Raw genomic sequence first — 12744 nt, 5'->3', positions numbered from 1 at the left:
TGTTTTGTACCATAAAAGACTGTTTCGGTCTTCGTTAATAACATGCGAAAAATGTAATTTCTGGGTAAAGTGTGTGGTTTAACGATGAATGGTTTTCCCTTTTTGTTGATAGTGATTTGTATATGTATGTGTTTAGTTGTTGGTTTCATCAGATTCAAAGTAAGAGAAGAGGGAATGATTAATACTTCAGTGAAAGAGGTTGCTCTGCTAAGTTTTCTAAAGCTATTTTGAAGGCTGTTGTTTCACTCATTGGTTTCTTTATCAAATACACCATTTTGCTAATATATGAATCACGCCAACCACTTTTTTTTTTTAAACTGATTTCAAAAAAACATAGGCTTAATACAAAAATAAGGGCCTAAATTATGAAAAATAGATGTTTAACGTTTTCTCAGTTATACTTTTAGGTGCTCATCGTTTATTTTTTTAATAATAAAAATATTATTTTTAATTAGAAAAAAAAATTAACTTATTTACAAAAAATCATTTTTACTGAAATTATAAAAAAACCCTAAAAATTAAAATCTCTCATTTCAACCCAATTATCAATCATCGCTAACCATCTCCGGCCACCATCGCCATCGTCGAACGGTCACCCACCCGTCGCCACCCACCCATTGATCAACTGTTGTCCTTACCGTGATAAAAAATCCTTAAATCCCAATTTCAATTTCCTAACCCAAACGGTCGCGGCCATGTCCGGCCATTATCGTCGTTGTCGAATGGTTGGGTTTTGATTGGAATAGCATGGTGGTTCGAATGGTGGCAGCGGTATGACTTATGGACGTCGGAATCAACCGGAATCGAGGAAAAACGGTAACAGTAGCTTAAAAATCGACGAACTTTTGAATGCTTCTTTACGGTAAACAATGGCATGTTACAACGAAAGGTCAATGGGAGTTTTATCGAGGGTCGACACTGATGCCGATGATGGTGGCGGTAATGGTCAACTCCAGCTGGCTAGCGACCTATTGAAAGGCCGAGGGGGTTTAGGGGTATTGTTTTTTTTAATTTAAATTTTCAAAATTGTCATAACATGACACGTGTCACTTATCGAAGATATTTAACGGAGGTCAACGTCCGAGCACCTGAAAACATAACGTTTGAAACATTAGACATGTTTAGCGAAAAAATATTTAGGCGCTAAAACGTTTTTTGAAGCATAGTGTAGGCACTTATTTTTTGTATTAAGTAAAAAACAAAATATATTGTCACTTTTTGTTTTTATTTAATTAAGATATGATTAATTTTATTTTTATTTAATTAAGATGTGATCATCACGGGTTAACTGCCGTTAACAGTTAACAGATTAGGCGACGTGACAATTAAATATTTTGATATAATCACACATTTGATCTATATTATTTAAAAATTAAATTATGTAAAATAAATATATTAAATTAAAATAAAGTCAATCCTTCAACCGAATGGTGATAGGTGGCACCAGTGACACATGTCAGCATTCGATTTAAGGATTAAATTTATTTTAATTTATTAAATTAAGATTAAATTGAGAAAATATATAAATAACAGAGACCAAATGTGTGATTATACTAAAATATTAACTGTTACGTCACTTAATATGTTAATTATTAACGGAAGTTAGCTCATTGTGACTACATCTTAATTAAATAAAAATGATAGTGATCATATATTATGTGTTTTGAAATCAGTGAGGAAAAGTGGACAAAACACAAACTGATCAATCATGTAATTAACTTTTTTTTTAAAAAAAAAAGTAGGGTAAACTACATAAATGATCACTAATATTTTAATAAGTTTTCGTTTTCCTCACTAAAGTTTCAAAAGTAACAAATTGATCACTAACGTTATCAATTTATACTAAATCGGTCGCTCGTTGTTATAGAAAACTATTTTGGCAGATTAAGCTGACTTATTTGGCACTGATTGACCAGCCTTTGACTCATTTAATAAAAATATCATTGAAAAACAAAACAAAATGAAAAATATTGCATTGCTAGTTTACTTCTTTGTTTTCACCAAACCCAAATCTAAATTTTTTCAGATTCAACTTTAAAAATCTGGTATTAAGAATAAGTTTAATAATCATCTTAAAGAAAATGACAAGTTAAGACTTCAAGTAGAACCGCTGTTCATTTTTCTTCCACCTTCAAACATCATAATCCTTCATTGTTGGAGGGATGGTAAATGTTCTCTTTGCTTCCACTTTTAAATGTTCTCATTTAAAGAGTGCTTCTCAAAAGGGGTTTTTGTGTTGATGGACAAGTTCATTCTCCAAGTTCTGATTTCTTAAGTTCCCACATGTTTTTTTTCTGATTTTTCAACTCCAACGATGAGCATGCATAGTGCATACATAGTTGATATTCTCCTTCAAAAGAAATCCAAGCTGCCAGCATTTCTCCTCTTCTCCCAGTACTTGACATGGATTCTTTACAAGTTACTTAACTTAAAAGCTAAGTTAGAGAGAGACACTTTTAAATATTTATCGTATATTATAATTGATTAATAAAAAGACTAAACTAAATTTCATGGAACCTTATCATTGTCAATAATAAAGCTATAACTTTGAGTTTTGAGATAGTAAAATAAAATGTGGTACCATAAGCAACAAATCACGACTTGACGAAGGTAGGCACTGGTAATCATTTCCCATAATGTCAACCAGTATGCACTCATAGCTGGGAAGTGCCTTAGCAAATTCTATGGCCGCTTGGTGGGAGGGCAGAAGGAAGAAGGTTAAAATACGTCAAATATATATATATATATATATATATAATTGATATATTGTGTTTAAGCTATCAGACAAATTGTTTGAAGGTGCCAAGTGCTGACCTTGGTGTCTCGTTTTGGTCCAATTGGAGGTGTCTTAGGCTTCGGGGCTTCGCCACCTTCTGGTGATGCACTGGTGGTTGCTGGGGGCTGGAGACGACAGTGAAGCCTCCTCCTCAACCGCCCTCGCAACAAGCCTTGAATTTTTGTTGTTTTTTTAAGGGTAAAAGACCATGTTGTTGGTCTTGGAAGCTGCCGAGCTTGAAATATCGGGTGTTCGCAATAACACCGAAGCAGCCGATGCCATGCAACAGCTAGCCATGTATTCACTCCTCTGATGCTAGCTTAGCTACCTCCCCTTCTCCCTGTTGCTAGCTTAAACACATATTTTAGCAATGTTCTCTCTCTTTTCTCCTTTTTAGGCTTTGCATTGGCACTTTGCATAATCCTTGAATCGGCACCCTATCTCACTTAGTTACCCATTATTCTTTTCTTAATGAAAAGTCTTGCACTATCACCTCAAACTTTAATAATGGAAAATTAATGCTTGAAACAATGTTCGTTGAAGTCAAGAAACAGTAGCAATTCAAAGGATGGTATAATTCAACCATATGTGCATTAAGCAAATCTAAAGGTATAATGCTTGAGGGTGACGGTCACAGGAGGTAGGTAGAGGGACGGTGGGGCTGAGACGGTTGTGGTGGTTTCACGTCGGAATTCATAACTGGTAGTAGTGTGAGAATAGCAGTCTGTTCATATTAGTAAGCTAGAGAGAGAAAATGAATAAAATAAAATAAAACGAAAATGAATTTTTATTTAAAATTGAATAGGTGACTGGTCAACAGGTCAAGTAAGTGGTTAGCAGTTCAGGTCAGTTTTCCATTATTATGTTAGCGTCAAGAGATCAATTTGTTACAAATCGATAACATTAATAGTTAATTTATTACAAAATCAATAATATTAGTGACTAATTTATTACTTTTAAAACTTCACTAGCATATTAGTGCACAAAAAATTATGCGAATTCAATTAGATTCACAATTTTCACCGCTCGTTCAAAGAGAAAACTCGAAAAAGAAATACAAGTATATGACTGCGAGTCTCCGCCACTCGTTCAAAACATGCTGCACTTTGGTGAAGTTGTTTCATTTAGAAGGTTAAGAATTTGTTCATTTTATTTATAATTTAATTTAGTTAATATTATTCTTTAATTTACTTGTCATTAACTATAATAAATAACCATTTAGTTTTTTAAGTTGTTATGATTGAATGAGCGTATTATTGATGTCAACGACAATGTCAGTAACTGTATTAGAATGGGGAAGGTGGAAATATTTAATTTTAATTTTTTTAGGTAGGTAGTACTAAACTTCTTTGCAAGGACTTTTAATGTTTTTTTAAAACATAGCATTCGTAATATATATGGATATTTAGTATTATTTTGTTTTTAATCACGTACAAATTGGATGACAGAAAAAGTTATTTCTACACTGAAAACTCCATTTGTAGCATTCTTGACGGAGTTACATTCACTCAAACATCAGCTCTGGTTGTTTAAACATAATACCAACTTATTCATAGCCCAGCATTGGTTGCAGGGGTGAGAAAATTGGGCGAAGCAATCAAGTGGCTCCATTTTGATCAAATAAACTTGCACGACTATACGTTTTAACGGCTTACGGATCGAGAGGCCTGGCATGTAACTGTGACCATGTTAAAGTTTGACTCGAATTCAAAGTAACTCAAATTAATTAATATATAAATATTCAGAAACTAGGAAACCTAGTTTGATTAAAAGTAGAAACTTTATTCAAGTAGATTTATACTTTATTAAGTTTTCCTTTATAATCAAGTATCTATCCCTATAAATAGATACTAAGGGTCAGTGTTAGAAATCAAGTTTTTCTTTCACCAAAATCCTCTTGTATTTTCTTCCTTCATATTAGTGTAATTATTCTCTTATGCCCGTGCTTTTTCCTTTTGGGTTTTCCACGTAAATCCTGGTGTTCTTCGTTTTTTCCTTTTCGATCGTATATATTTGTTTGCTAATAATCATTGTTATGATATTATAATAAACTGGTATCAGAAATTCGGGTTCAAGATTATGGCAACAATGAAGTATGATATTCTGTTGTCGGATCGAAACACCAGGTTCTCACTATGACAGGTAAAGATTCGGGATGTTCTTGCACAGTTAGATCTCGACGATGCAATAGAAGGATTTGATGAGAAGATGGAAACACAATGGACAAATGAGAAAAAGCGTAAGGATCATAAAGTTCTTTCTCATATTCGTTTACACTTATCAAATCAAATTTTTAAAAAACAATTGCATCTTTGTGGACGAAATTAGAGCAACTTTGCATGTAGAAATCATTGACCATCAAGTTGCACCTAAAGAAGCATCTTTATTCACTTAAGTTGGCAGAAGGTTCATCTCTTAAAGAGCACCTGACCGCATTCAAGGAAATTGTATATGATCTAGAGACTTTAGAAGTGAAGTATGATGAAGAAGACTTAGGACTGATCCTCCTATGTTTGCTGCCTTCTTCATACTTACCTTTCAGAAACACAATATTGTACAGTCACAAAACTCTCATTCTTGAGGAGGTGTACAGTGGCATGCACTCGTTCGACAAGATGAAACATCTTGTATCTAGTTCCGAGCCCCAAGCAGAGGGTCTTGTAATGCATAGACCGATTAGCTCTGACTGTGGAAGAAAAGGCGAGCTTTCTTCTGGTAGTAAAGGAAGGGGTAAATCAAAATCTTTCAACCGGGGTAAAACTTGTTACTTTTGTAAAAAGAAATGTTATATTAAAACATAGTGTTACAAGTTGCAGAATAAGATAAAGAAAGAGGTTGAAGAACATGCCGTAGAGAAATATGGTGTTGTGGATGTTGCAGAAAATGTTGAATGTGAATTCCTAGTGGTTTCTGATGACAATATGAAGGCGAACGAGGAGTGGTGTAACACCCCCGAATCGTATACGACTCTGAGGTGTCAGATTGACTTTTCAACTCTTTGACTCTTTGAAAATTCAACTAAATTTTGACTTTTATTGCAAAAATGAAAACACATTTACAAAACATATAAGAACATCTACAATTTTAAACATTTATAGCACATGCCAACTAAATTCACCATAACAAGCACATATAATTCAAATCTCTCTGATCTAATAATTCTCACCAGTACGATGTTCTGGCCTTACTTATTCAATTTACTCCTCGAAGCTCATGGATCCTACGTGTAAAAACAATCACACACTAAGTCTATGACTTAGTGAGACGTTATGAGTTATATAAAATCATAAAACATTTATTTACACATTTCATAGAAAAACATTTCTTAAGGAATTTAATCAATTTATTTACACATTTATTTAGTTACTTTTCATAACAAAAATGTATACTTTAATCAATTGTTTAGTTTATATCACTTTATTTTTAATAGCCCAACGCTTACTACTGAGAACTCTAGGTATTTGAGTACATTGAGGTTGTGCACTAATGCAGTCACCACTACTCACATAATTTACACCAGACCACATAGTTTTGTCCCGAAGGACCACATAGTTTTGTCCTGAAGGACCACATAGAACCCTCGACTCTTGGCATGCCAACTATACCTCTAATTCTCATACATATACTTTGAGCTTTAACCATTTAAGTATTGCACATAGTATTATTTAAATTATCAATTATTCACATATACATATAATATTTCACATAACATTACTCAAATTTATCATTTATTCACATAAATCAATTACTCATAGCATTTCCTATAGTATTTATTCACATAGAACATATACGCATAGTATTTCATATAACAATATTCAATTTATCATTTATTCCCATAGAACATTTTCACATATATCATATACTTATAATATTTCACATAGAATATATATTTTCATAGCACTGAAATCAAAACAGTGTGCTTAAAATACTATTTAGCTAAAACCAAAACATAATACAAATGATTTGGTTCAAAAACATTTGAGGTTGGCTCATCACAAGCCGTCCTCCAATCGTGTATAAAATGAGTAAGTAGCACTCACCTTTGCCTCACTACACTTTAATGCTATTTTCACTGTACTCTCGAACTTAATCATTTTCCTTTAGTTCGCTTTGTATTTGGTTTCCAATCTCAATCTACACAACATCAATTTCTCGACATATCCAATTTCGAATACGAATTAGTAATTTAATTAATACAATAAACTTGAAAGGGCAGGAAGTAACAACAAACTCAACTTAAGCACTTACAAAACCTTAGAAATTCTAATTATATTCTCACATGCTGCGTCTATCACTAATACTGAACACCCTTGGAAACATTAATGATCTAACCATCATTTTGAATTTGAAAACACTATGACAACCATTCCAGTAAACCCATATTGCGGCATGCATTGATAAAATTGAAACTATAACCATTCATTAATTCAATTTACACTTACAATCCAACTTATATTTTTTTCCTCTTTCATATTATTTCAGCTCACCATTTCCAATCTAATTCAAGTCAAAACCGAACAAATTTAACCCATTTCTCAATACATCCTTCAATGGCTGAATGCTTCACTCTCAATTTCCAATGATTTCAATCCAATTTTATACTTGTTTATAATTCTCCAACACTTCTAACATCTATTTATTACTTTAATTCAATGAATTTCAATGAATTCAAGCCTCCCCTTCATCCACCAAAAATACCCATTTCACATTCAAGCATGAATCAATGAGATATTTATACCAAGTTGTAGAAAATTTAATGGGGATTATTTTCTCATTTCACACTTTAATCCAAAATCCTAATAAATTGGACCAAAATTGAAGAAAACAAAAACCAAACTTACATTGGCTATGGTGACTTACGGCAGAATGGAGAATATGAGCTAATACTTCTTGAAAGTTCTCACAAAATATCTCTTTATAAACCTAATTTAAAATGAATTAAAAATTTATTTTAACCCAAAAATCAAATTTACCCTTAATGAATCCTATTTTTTATCACCATGCCATCCTTTTATCTCTATTTTAAAATTATTAAATAGTTATAAAATTCTCATATCTCAAATTTTCTTTTGGACTCTCTAATTTTCAAAAATTTCATTTTAGTCACTAAATTGCATTATCTCAATTTATAGTACAATTCTCACCAAATTACATCGATCCAGACTAAATTTCACTGTTTAAAAATATCAATATAATTTTTCCAACCCAAATATGCCTTCCTTGAAATTTTAATAAACTCCTGATTCAATCCGGTTATTCAAATAATATATTTATCTTTATCCTTTATTTAAACTTCAGATCAAAATTCTAAACCCACTAACATAATTGTCTTGGGGCTAGATTAATAATTTACAAATCCAAGATTTAACTTTTGAAAATTTACATTTTTAGTCTTTAAACTTTTACAACATTACACTTTAGTCTCCAAATTTCAAAATTTACATTCCAATCACCAGTCCAAAATTTGGGATATTACAAGTGGATCCTTGATTCTGGGTGTACCTATCACATGTGTCCTAACCGCAGTTGGTTTGTAACCTATGAAGCTATGTCAACAAGTATTGTACTGATGGGTAATAATGCATCTTGTAAGATTGCAGGAATTAGCAGTGTAAAAGTCAAGATCATGATGGAATTGTCAGAACCCTGAGTGATGTTCATCACGTCCCAGATTTTCTAATTTCGTTACGTACTCTAGATTCAAAAGGGTATAAATTCTACATTGAAGGTGGAGCTATGAAAATTTGCAAGGACTCTCTTGTTGTGTTGAAAGTGCAGAGAAAAACTACCAAGTTGTATGGTCTACAGGGTTCAACAGTTTTAGATAATGTAGTTGGTGTTTCATCCATCGTGTCAAATAACGTTGTTAAACAAAATAACCGTGGTTAGAACGGTTATGTGAAGCAGAAAAGAGTTCAGTTTCATGAACATAATGAATTTGAAGATAGATCTATCATTGATGATCAAGATCATGTTGTGCATGATATTGCTCGTGGTGAAACATTTGTGAACAAAGTTGGCATTTATGATAACCATGTCGATGTGAAGACTAAATCCAAGCCTAGAAAAAGCTTGGATTCGGTCAGTGTTCATTATTGAATATTACCCCCTTTGAGGGGTGTTGTTGAAGAGGAGGTGAACTTGTTCGTTGAAGTGAATAATAGTTTTTGTTGAGTTTGAGTATCACATCGAATTTGAGTGTTTTGTCTAGAAACATTTGCACTTTCAGAATTCGTGTCAAGGTAGAGATATGTTAGAGTTTGACTTGAATTTAAAGTGGCACAAATAAGTTAATATATAAATATTGGGAAAGTAGGAAACCCATTTTGATTAAAAGTAGAAAAATTTATTAAAGTAAATTTCTACTTTATTTAGTTTTCATTTGTAATCAAGTATCTATCGCTATAAATAGATACTAAGGGTCAGAGTTAGAAATCAAGTTTTTCTTTCACTAAAATCCTCTTGTATTTTCTTCCTTCATATCAGTGAAATTCTTCTCCTCTACCCATGGTTTTTCCCTTTTGTCTTTTCCATGTAAATCCTGGTGTTCTTTGTTTTTCCTTTTCGATTGTATTTATTTGTTTGCCAATAATTATCATTCCGATATTATAACAAACCATTTCCGTTTGAATCTGCATTGGCATACAAGTGTGGTGTGGCTGTAGTTTCCCCGAGTGAGATAACTTGCGAGGTTTCAGGGAGAAGTTGTGTAGGAATCGCTTCAGCCACTGATTGTAGAATACATTGATGATGTTGGCAGTCCGTGGATCTTTGGGCAGGCCTGCTGTATCAGAACCGAGACTGTATCCTCTCTCAACTGTGTCGGCTTCCAACGGCAATTCGTTCAATGTCTATTCAAAAATAAATAAACAAATCCAATAAATGTTTGGCTCATGGCCTCTTTAGCAAACAGATTATAAGTCTAGCGATTATTCTAATGATCATGATATCATGACAAGCAGTGAAAAGAACCCTCCCTCAATGCCTGTTGGAGAACTCGGAGTGTTTCTCGAGTACGTTTTCTCTCAGAAGCAAGTTCATCAGGTTCTTGTAACATTTCATCAAACAGGTTTTCTCTGTTATGGATCATTAAGACATGCGGAACGATCAAAGGTGAACAAAGAGATTATCGAAAGAATAAATAATTGAAATCATGTCAAATGGAAGAAAGCTCTATATCACCTGTAAAGCTCTTAGATAAAGACACTGTGCAGTTCGCATTTCGTATGGTTTACCTGGATATTGGTATTATCAACAGAGATCAATACTCATGTATTGCTTCAGCTTAGCAATGCAATGTTACACCACAAACTTTCGTTGGAAAAAAATAACGAGGGGCCTCTACGGTTATTACTTGCAAAATTACACAAGTGTTATAAGTTCGAAAATCATGTAATTCATAAACCATGTAATTCATCACTGTTCTAATATAAACTAAAATAAGTCAACCACACACAAAAATAGCAGTATCCTTGTTCAACTTCGATAGACAACATCCACCAAATATTGTTTAGGGCAAGACACAGGTGCTGAAATTGATTTGAGGTGAAAATTTGATACTGAAAATCAGAGGGGCATATATATGTTATGGAATACCTGTCTATACCGAATTGCAAATACAGAACTGACAAAATATTATCAAATATGTTGGTCTCCAATTCTGCCACCCGCCATACGCTGAAATTCCATTATGATCCAATTCTGACCGAAAATATATACCAAGTCATTCTAGATACAATTTTTAAATATTGAATCATTCGTTGTGCAATCACTTACCTCCATCACTTCTAGTTATTTATCATTCAATGAATGACTGAAAAACGATTCACGGATTGTTTAAGTCAATACACAGATACTAAACTGATATAAGGCGAAATATTGAACTTGACTTGAAGGATTTACAATCTCCTCACTAGAACATCATAATGCTTTTCAGGATTTCACGGTTATCAGGATCTTGGCCGTGAACATGGATAAATAGGAAAAAGACACATGGAAAACTAGCAAATATACTCATACCTAGAAGTTCATTAGTCACAGAGTCCTCTATTTTCTATCTAACATGTCATAATATGATCTTAAGAGAAGTTTGGTGATAGCAATTTAAATGCTTCAGTTTCTGAACGGTCTTCTGAAGACCTCAATACAGTTAGGGGCCGAAAAAAAAGCTTGTCAAGATCAAATTAGCAATTTAAAAAAAAAAATGCACTAGATTATCTGATATGTACTATGTAGGTACCTCATTAAGATGGATCATGGAAAAGGAATGTTCCGTAGTATGACGACGTTCACGCTAAAAAAGAAAAAAAAATATGCTTGTCAAGATCAAATTAGTAATTTAAAAAAATGCACTAGATCCTTGATGGATTTATCTGATATGCAGGCACCTCGTTCAGATGGATCATGGAAAAGGAATGTTCAGACAAATGAAGGGGGGAAATACTGGAAAGGAAGAAAGGAATATGTCTGGCAGCAGAAACACAAATTTTCATGCCTGATCATTCACAATTCCATTAACTTGTCTTGCAAGAAAGGCCCGAGATTCGATAGTTCTTTCAGAATTAGGTACCTTGTCAGGCTCTGAATCATCCTGAGTAAATCATCAAGGAAATTCAGAAAAAAATGAGAAGAGGAATTTGGATTAAAAAATTAGCAATTATACCATAAAAATGTCCATAAAGAGAGACCTACCTTTGGTCGAATAGGTAAAGAAACCCCGGAATTCTTTATCTGCTGATTGGCAAGTTCTACAACCTTGATCCCACCAATAAATTTGGGTGGGAAGTATTTATGTAATCCATCTGCAAAATTGAATGGAAAATATCAGAAATCACTACAGATCTTTGAAAAGAACATATGAATGTTACAAGCATCTCACTCAACTGTACCAACAAGATTAGGAATAGAAACATATAATAATACAAAATTAAAATTGATAGACATACCTCCATTTCAACAATATGTCCTATCATTGTCTCAGATGGTTTGAGGCCTTCTTGGAGAAAGTTCCCAATAACTTGGTCCATATGCCTTCTCAGAACAGGAAACAGCTGCAGTTCATTCACCGTACAGCGATGGCTAATCTGGAAAGAGAATAATTCTATTAGAAAATCTAGATTGTAGAATAATTCTATTAGAAAATCTAGATTGTCAAGTGATAGAGCAGTGAGACTATAATAATAATCTTGAAGATAAAATAACCTTTATTGACTCATTGTATATGAACCTTGCACATTGAATACTTGGATCTAGCAAACTTGCTATTTGCCATGGAACGAGTACTTCAAATGGAACCTATACATAAGAATTAAAATCATAACAATATGCAGCGAGATTAACATGAAATAATCCCAGGCAACACTTTGGAAAACTGCAATGTACATCTGTATACAAACAAAAGTCCTAGATTAGAATTTTGAATTAGAAGACACAGGAATCTACTTATGGTACAAATAGTGAAGATCGAGGACCAGTTGCATTCTGAATGGCAGTTCGAATGTCATCCTCAGTCAAATCTTCACACGGATCAACCTCCTGTAAAAGCAAATTAGTTAAGGAGTTTGTTTGTTTCCTTGTAATTGGAAAATAGATAGTCAATGTAATTGGAAATATTTTTTTGAAAACGTATAATATATAGCTTTTAGAAAACGTTTTTGAAAGTATATAATATATAGTTTTTAATAATCAGTTTTTGAAAATATATAATAATGTTTTGAAAATACGTTTTTGAAAACATATATTATATAGTTTTGAAAACACATTTTTGAAAACGTATATAATATAATTTTGAAAACATATTTTGAAAATATGTACATATAGTTTTAAAAAAAATGATTTTTTGGAAACATATATAATATATAATTTTTGAAAACATATTATTTTTGAAAATATAATATTATATAGTTTTTAATATATATTATTTATATTATTTATTATTTTATTTATATTATTATTTAATTTATTTAATT

At 32.6% G+C, this 12744-nt stretch overlaps 1 long non-coding RNA gene across 1 annotated transcript; it reads right to left on the bottom strand.

Moving 5' to 3' along the window:
* Positions 1-11223: 11223 nt before the first annotated feature.
* On the bottom strand, positions 11224-12287 carry LOC120114279. The gene is made up of 4 exons (XR_005515374.1): positions 11978-12287; positions 11722-11859; positions 11468-11577; positions 11224-11366 (listed from the first exon to the last, which is right to left on the bottom strand). It is a non-coding gene; the product is annotated as an uncharacterized LOC120114279 (long non-coding RNA).
* Between the last annotated feature and the right edge of the window lie 457 nt (positions 12288-12744).

The sequence above is a fragment of the Hibiscus syriacus genome, unplaced genomic scaffold (genome assembly GCF_006381635.1).
Source record: "Hibiscus syriacus cultivar Baekdansim isolate YM2019G1 unplaced genomic scaffold, ASM638163v2 tig00110221_pilon, whole genome shotgun sequence".
Lineage (NCBI taxonomy): Eukaryota > Viridiplantae > Streptophyta > Magnoliopsida > Malvales > Malvaceae > Hibiscus > Hibiscus syriacus.
This window is presented reverse-complemented; position numbering and strand designations above follow the sequence as displayed.